We start from the raw sequence: 8,557 nt of genomic DNA, 5'->3' as shown, positions 1-8,557 counted from the left end.
TGGGTAGTGTTATAAACCAAATTTGGCTGCCTTGTATTATAATTAGGATCCAAGTGTGTATCCAACTGTCCATCTATTAGAAGTACATGAGATTGATTAGAAATATATTTTAGCGCAACAGGAAGTTAATTGAATCTGTTTCTCTTCTATGAGGACACTTGCTGTTTGCTGCCACATCAATACGTTTCATTCAATTTGTACTTATATCTATTGAACCAAAAATGTAGGTTAGATAACTTTTCACTTTTGTTTGTTTGCACATTTTTAATCGCCTAGATCTGGATTCTCTTATTGATGAATTCACTGCATTTATTGCTGATCTTCATTAGTCGCTTTCATGTTCTCCTGCAGCCAGACATTAAAACTTAAATGTTAGAAGAGAAAAAAATAAAAAATACAGCCCTAACCCTAACCCTAACCCAATAATAATAATAATAATAATAATAATACATTTAAAAAGGGATGTTTCAAGCAGTCTTGATCCAGGCATGAGTTTATTGATAACTTTGGCCCCTCCTCTCCGTGAGTACGGGGGGAGGGAGAGAGAGGGGGCGTGGCGGCCGTGGTTGCTAGGAGAAGTGGGCGTGGTGTCGTAGCCGTGCGGTGACGTCAGCGGGAGCTGTTCAAAGCAGTGTGGTGCTGAAGGCAGAGCGCTCCGCCCGCCGCTCACACAGCCAGCGGGCTCCGTGGCTCTTAACACCGCGGGGAACCAGCAGCTCCGTGGACGCGGACGTGGAATTTTCCCCGCACCGAGGAAACCGTCCTGAAACCGAAGCTCCTGTGGGGGAATTTTGTTCTCTTTTATTTTTTATTTTTTTCCCAACAAGTAAGCGGCGCGTTTCCTCTCCTCCTCTGTATCGGTGTGTGTCAGAGACCATTTGCGTGGGGTGTGTGTGTGGGGTGTGGGGTGTGGGGGGGGGGGATACTCTCCAGCTGTAGCGTTATAAACGCTGATAAACCAGAAGCGGTCTTTCTGCTTTCTGTCTGATTTAGACCGGATGTTTTGGCGGAACAGCTGGGTTTCATGAAGCTGCGTCTTCCAGCCGCGCCTCGATCGCACCTTGTCTCTGCCCGGGCGAAACATTTGACTCGTATTTGCATAATCCAGTCAGTCAGTCAGACACGCTCACTCCCTCCACCTGGCCTTTCATCCACGGCCACTCTGCCGGTCTGATCATTCCCACTCTGTAGTGCTCTGTCCATCTTCTGGCTTTTTTGTTTGTGTGTGTGGCTTAGCTACCAGTAGGATGGTACTGGGAGTAGTGGTCTGCTACCGGTTGGGTGTCTGGATGGCTGATGCAGCAGCCTGGAGTGCAGAGAATCTGCTCAGCTCAGTGTTTCCTCTTTCTCCACCAGAGCAGATTTAGGTGCGGCTTCTTCTCCTCACTTTTTCCTCTTTCTGCTTCTGTTTTTTTTTTTGTACCCCTCCTCTCTGCTGACCATTTCCTCATCTGATGTCCATCTTCCTCTCAGTTTGCTTCACCTCCCCCATTTTTATCTCCTTCTCTTTCGCCATTTACTGCCTTTTCCCATGTGTTTTTCCACTTTCTTCTCGATTTAGCTTCTTTCTGTTTGTTTTCCAAATGTATTTTTCCAGTCTTTTTCCTCCCATCGTCACCTATTTTTGTCTCATCCTGCTGCTCCCCCTCTCCCTTCCTTGTCTGAGGTTTTATTGCCTTAACTGATGTTGTAAAACACACACACACACACACACACACACACACACACCCACACACACACACACACACACACACACACACACACACACACACACACACACACACACACACACACACACACACACACAGTACAGCCTGTAAAACTGCTCCCCGTTTTGCCCTAAAATAAAATGAATTCTGATCGGTGATGATCTGAAGAGTGCTCGGTTCTCTTCTCTTGATTTATTTAGTCACAATGTTCCAACGCTGCCGCGTTCATTTGAGTAACAGGAAAATGTTTTCTGGAGCATTTAAAGAAACGCTAGAAGTGAATATTCTGTATTTTCAAAGCCCCCTCCTTCATTTCTCTGCCTCATCGGAGTCTCACAACTGTTTGGGAGCATTTTCACAGGTCCCAGCTGACCAATCGAAATATTCCCCCTACTGAGTTCTAGATCCCTGCAGCTCCTCCAGAGGTACAATATACATTTTGTCTTCTCTGGTGAGTGTTGTCACGTCTTGGTTGATTTGTTGCTGAGCCAAGCTCGTACATTTCACTTCCAGGTGACTTAGCAGCGCTTTGTTAGACTTTCAAAGCTCGAAATATTGCTTTAAAATCTAACGCTGTATTAATCCTCTCTGCAACTTGACCTCTGACCTGTTTGGTGTGCTTCTACCCTCTTTGTTCACTATATTTTTTTATTACCGGTGGCTTTCAGAACAGCTGGATTTATAATGAGATTAAAATCCAATTGGTGTATTTTACCAATTAGATATTTTTCTGACGGCAATTGGTTGCACTAGATTTCAATAATGAGCACAGGAGTGAAAAAGTGGAAACCCTGACTTGGATACTCTGCTTGCTTGGCTGTTGCAGTGAAGACGTAGTTTGCACCGGAAAAATGCTTTTGCCATTTGTTGATTTGTTCAACATATTTCTGCCATTCTGTTTAAAACCAAGCGGCCGGTTTCGCGTGTTCAAGGCGAAACAGAACATTTTTTTCAAGCCTAAGACCGGTCAGCTGGAGGAACATTGGAAGTTCATTTCCTCAAAGTCATAATGACATTATTGAGCTCTTTGCACTTCCAACAAAGATGCTTTGGCTTCGGCTGCAGAACTGAGGCATTTTTATTTTGTTCGAAGCTCAGAAACCCAACGGAGCAGACGCTGAAATGAAGAAAAGCTTAAAACAGAATTTTTCACCGATTACGTTTGGAAAGTACCATCCACTGAAATACTTAATGTCTAATGGGCAACTCTTATTAAACCTGCTTCAGCCTGGCTAGTATATTTTTGTCTGCTTTGCTTTGTATAGGCCACGTTCTGGTGCTGAACCTCGATAAAGAAAAAAAGGAGCCAAAGTCAAAAGAAAAAGTTAGAGAAACCATCAGAGAGCCTCAAAAACTGTTGCTCAGTATTACTTTGGCATATAGCAAAGAAACAACGTTTGCCTTATTTTAAGCAAAGCACAAAGAGATGAGGAATGACTCAGTGCTTTATGTGGATGAAGAGGAGGAGTTCCATGCGTGTGGACTGAGATCTGGGCCTGCAGCCCAACTCTTCCTACATTCCCCTAATCATCTCTGTATTAAAGTAATCCTCTGCATTTAGCCAAAACAACACTTGCCTTAGCCGCTGTGGCTTATTTATTACGCTTTTTGGCTTCAGACCAACATGTCGGAGCAGCAGAAGTCTTTGCAATATGCACACGTCTTCAAACAGGATCTTCACACTAACCTCCTCGGTCTGCCCTGCATGACGTGTCTTCATTTGCCAGTTTGATTGCTTAACTCACCTTCTGTTTGATATGTTTTTAATTAGCGCTGTGTGTTAGTCACAAGTCTCCCTGATGAGTGTGTGTTAATGTTTGAGCGTGTGTTTTTTTGTAGGGAGGGGGGTTTAAGTGTCACTCTTGAATGTGTAATTTTTCAAATAAGTGGCTTCATTAAACTCAGTGGAAGCCGAGAGCTCTGGTGATTGATATCCCAGAATGAGCCCGGAGGCGTAATAAGCGACTCTGATTGGCCGCTGTGGCTGCACGTCGTGCTGCCTGTTCAGAATCGTGCAAGAAAACTACTTCATTTTTTAATAATGCAAATCAATCCTCCCCCTCCCCACTCATTTAGCAAGCCTTTATGTAAGAGGGAAGCTTGAAAGTTTGTGTTCCTCCTCTTGCTCTTCATCCGTGCAGTGGAGCGCGTCTTTGTCAAATCAGCCAGGTGGTTTTGCAGGTCGATTTGATCGGCAGGTGGGGGGCTGACCGGGGGCTCGTCTGGGACACCTGATAGGGCAGGATCTGGTTTCTGAGCCTCTGAGCAGAAACATCAGGGTCTGCCTGACCGTGCATTATGTGGAGTAATGTTTGTCATGTTTAGAGACAAAGGGTTGAAGCTGCACACCTGACAATGAGTGGAACAGCATTTCAAATGATCATCTCCTCTGTTGGATGCAGATACTGACATTATCGAAACGTATGTCATGTCTTTTGTTAGTTTGATAGTTTTGTATGTATTTAATGTATTTTTTTATTGTACCTTTTGTATATATTGTTTAATTTAAGTTCAGTTTTTAGTGTTTTTTCCATTACATATTTTCTTTAATGTATTTTTTTGTTGTTTTTAATTAAATATTTTAATGATATTTTTATATATTTATTTAAACTAAACTAAGTAAAAAAATTGTTATGATTTTAAAATATTTTTACTACTATATACAATTTTCTTAAGGCTCATATATATATATATATATATATATATATATATATATATATATATATATATATATATATATATATGTATGAATAAAACTTTATATATTGTTTATAAAGTTTATACTTTATACTTTATACTTGTTAAAACTTTACACTCAAAGTGTAAAGTTTTAACAAGACGGGCTTTTCCCGAGGCGTTCGGCCGCGAAAGCTACCAGTTTTAAGACGAGATCCGAAAGCAAATGGTGACAAGTCAAAATGTGATAAAACGGGAATCCTGTGCGTTCTTTCATTAGTTCCAGCTGGAAGCTTTTTCTGTAGCTTTTTGTGCCATCTGGAGATAATCAAAGTCATTCTTTCCCTGCGTTACAGCAGTCAATTTTAAGCTTTTAAACCCATTTACCACCCAAGGAAATGTTTCCTGTCGTCATGCAAGGCACAGTTGAGAACATTAAGAGGGAGCTCCATTTTCTAACTGGTAATCTTAAACAATAAAGCCGAATTTTGTGTGACGTAAATGTGATTCGCTCTGCAGCCGTCACATAACATCATGGATAATTATTTGAAGAATTGCAAAAAAAAAAAAAAAAGAAAGTGTCTTATGCTTGGTGTATTTTGTGAAGAATTTAATTGTTTGAATGAAAATCATTCGCTCTCTGCTTGGCAAGTAAGAGCGACAGCTTGGGGGAAACTCCTTCTTCTTCATTGTCAATTTTTTCCATTATCAAGAAGCACCAGCCGCTCACATGACGCTCTCTGCAGCTGAAGTCTGTTCTGTCCTGTCCCGATGCACCCGAGCATGACCTTGGCATGCATGTGATGAAGGCGCCAAATGACGGCCCGTTACCTGACTTGGGTCCTTGCTGTGTTGCTGATGCATCTCTCGACGTATTCTGTGCAACAGGATGCAGCAACGGCATCAGAAGAAAATCTCAGTCATTTCAGTCTATCACTCATGAATGAGACTTGATGACAATATTATGGGATTAGTTCACATTTTTCTCAGCCGATAATTATGGTCTCTGGTTTAAAAGCTGTTGATTCTCATCACACGGCGTCCAGGTTCTGCCTGTGATTTCGACGCTGCACATTGCACTGATATTGAGATGGCAGTAAAGACTCAATATGTGATTATCAGCTCTTTGTTTGGACCTCAGTTCCTGTGTATTTCCTGGTTTTATTTCAAAACACAACATGCTTAAAGGATTCCTGTTGTAGTCAGGTCCAGGATTTTGGTTTTCTACCTTTTGCTCTCTGTGGTCTGGGACCAAGAAAACTCTTGATAAGTGGTGTGTTGAAGCCATTGTCTAGTTGAAACATTTCAAAGACATTTCTTGTCCAGCATAAGGCAGCATGACTTCTTTTGAGGTTTTCTGGCTGTTCCATGAATCCCAGCCTCCCATCACTGCTCTTTAATCTTGAGATAAGTATATATGGAAATATTTTGACTCCAATTTCTGTAGGAATCCAGTGTAACCAGCATGCCTGGCATTTATTAACTTAGGTCTAAAATAGAGGCCAAGTGTTTGAAATAGTGATTGTCTATAAAATTCAGGAGCTTGGATTTGAAATGCTTTGGGTTCATGTTTCATATCTGAGTTTCTTTGTTGTTCTGACTAAATGGCTGAGCAGGTAATCGCAGCAACTAGTTGCTGTTCCTCTTTTTGCCCGCCTCCCTCAGGATTACTTCCTATTTCGGATTTCTAATCAACGACTGGATGAAGGGCCATGTCGTGAACCTCCCACGTCTCCTTCGCCTCTTCTTATTCACCATCATTTTTCCTCCTGCATTTAAGCCAAGACTTCACACTCAAGTGCATCCCTCTCATCTCCCTCTGCTCTCTCCGATAGGTGCTCTCACCGAAGCCTGAATATTTTACTGTCGCCGCCGCTGGCAGCAGATTCACAATCGGATAAGAAGCTTGTCTCAAAACAGTCACACAGAGGCAATTAAGAGTGCAGGAAGCACAGAGCTTTTTTCTTTTGTTTTTCTTTTTCTTTTTCTAATGAAAAATGAAAGCTAAAACAGTGAGCGCATCAGTCCTGCGCAGCGCTGAGAGCTGTGCAGCAGAGATGAGAGGCTTGTTGTGGACAGCTGCATGGAGGCCTGCTGGTATCTGAATCAGAAACTGCAAACCTTAAAGGACGTGTGATGTCTGCGGGCTTTTGTTGTTAATTTGAAACCAGGGATTCAAAAGTGGTGTGAATCTGGAATCCCATGGCGCACTCTCTTTAGAAAGCCTCGACTGGCACCAGCACAGAGACAGTCCCAGCTGGAGGTTATATTTTACCCTGTGGGACTCTGGAGGGGGGGGTATCTTTTCTGACCCTCAACTTCAGATTTGTCACAATCGAAGGTCTTTTCTCCAGGCTTTCTGGGTTCATTTATCATGTTTATCTTTTGTACTGAGCATTTTCCTCTTATTGTTTCAAGGATAACTGGTCGCTCTTAGTTGCCTCTTTCATGGCTGTAATGGACCAGTTGAGAGTATAATGCACCTCTCACCTAATGTCCACTGGGAAAAGATCCAGCCCTGGTCAAGTCTCTGAGGACCAAGTAACGAGATGGTGGACATGATTTATTTTGTCACATTTAGAACAGCAGGCCGGGAAAATAGATCTGAAAGCTTTAGATTAATCTGTGGCAACATTATAGATCTCCTTTGTTTGGGCATTTGAAAACAACAAAACAATACTAGAAGCTACTAGAAACACTGAGATGCTACCAAAGAGCTTAAAAGTTACATTTCACAACCAGTGAGAGTTGAGGAAATTTTCCAAACCCAAAAGAGGAGTGGAGATTTGTAAGCATCGAATGTTCTCCTCATCTTAAAAAGACGCGTTTTCTCTTCAGTAACCTTTTCAGGAAGCAGGGGTAAATATTTATGGTCATTGTTTCCCCCGTGCTCAGTTCTAAATTAATCATAGAAAACGGTGTGGAAGTTTAGCTTCGGTCCTGACCTGAGTTTCATGGGAAAGCTTCGTAGAGTGGAGAAGCATTTCTGGTTGGAATAAAAAACAAAACAGCTGTCACAGTTTAAACTTGTCTGCAGATCATATTTTAACTTTGACTATGAGACACTGTTCTGCTTTCAGTCTTTAGCAACACATCAACCGTTCAGACGCTGCATACAGTATTTGACGGTTACCCCAAAAACATGAGCAATGCGTCTTCAATTAGGATTTTATTTGTGAGAGTAATGGCTCTCTGAATTTCAAGATTTGGGAAGCCCTGTGTTAGATCAGGTTCATGTTCATTTCAGGACAGAAAGGCACTTTAAATATTCAAGGTAAAAGGCTTAAAGACTAAACATTACAAAAAAAAAAAAACAGGAGAAAGTGTTGGGCGTCTGTAAGGTAATTTTCCAGTCTTGATAGTAGGTAGAGAAAGTTAATTAAGGTCATTAAGCAACAAACAGTGTTGTGTGACATCAGGATGAGGTTATTTGAGCAACTTTATTCTTTCTAATCTTAGTCTTGTTTTACGAAGGAAAGAAATCTTGGTCTTTCAAATATGGACAAAGTGCCATTTTTCTAGCACGGCTAATATTTTTATGACTAGACCTTACAGATGAGCGCCTGTTTCTGTCTGGCTTTTCTTTTTCAGGCAGGAATGTTAAAAATACATCTCGCTCAAGGCTTACGGGGTCTCACAGGCCGAAGCTGAAGGTTGCTGAAGTAAAAAACCCAGAGCTAAAACATGTAGGTGGTGTTTAACCAGTAGCACACTGCCTACTTATGGTAAATGAGGTTGAGCTACATGACTGTAGCCCCGTTTAAACCATGTACAGCTGATTAAAGACCATTTACAGTCTTCGCCCTCCTCCTCTGTGATTTCTTCTCAGGCTGAAAGGGCTCCATGTTTGCCTCTTCCCTTCATGTGGGCTCGTCCTCAGTGTCTCCGTCTCTGCACCCTCTCATCACTCTTGTGTGTCAGCCTTCCTTCTGTCCCCCATCTGTCTGTCTGTTCCCTCCATCCATGCAGGCAGTTTAAGGTGCCAGCATGGCAGCGCCAGTGGGAGGGCTGAACTCCACCGCTTCCACTGATGCTCCGTCCAGAAAGGAAAGAAAAACAGGATCAAAACCTGAACCTGAAATCTGATTTATTTTTGGTTTTCTTGTCAATACTTTTATCTTTAAAGACAAAATGAGGGAAACACAAACACATCCAAAATGGACAGCGAGTTA

The 8,557-nt window shown here is 42.0% G+C and overlaps 1 protein-coding gene across 1 annotated transcript in view; it reads left to right on the top strand.

Annotated features, from left to right (window-relative positions):
- The first annotated feature begins 659 nt into the window (after positions 1–659).
- smpd3 (sphingomyelin phosphodiesterase 3) overlaps positions 660–8,557 on the top strand; it is a 63,559-nt gene continuing 55,661 nt past the window's right edge. The window contains exon 1 of the mRNA XM_055028049.1: positions 660–826. The gene's annotated coding sequence lies outside the window, so the exon portion shown is untranslated. The remainder of the gene's footprint in view (positions 827–8,557) is intronic.

Source organism: Poeciliopsis prolifica, unplaced genomic scaffold (assembly GCF_027474105.1).
Source record: "Poeciliopsis prolifica strain line A6 unplaced genomic scaffold, Auburn_PproV2 SCAFFOLD001, whole genome shotgun sequence".
Taxonomy (NCBI): Eukaryota; Metazoa; Chordata; class Actinopteri; order Cyprinodontiformes; family Poeciliidae; genus Poeciliopsis; species Poeciliopsis prolifica.
This window is presented reverse-complemented; position numbering and strand designations above follow the sequence as displayed.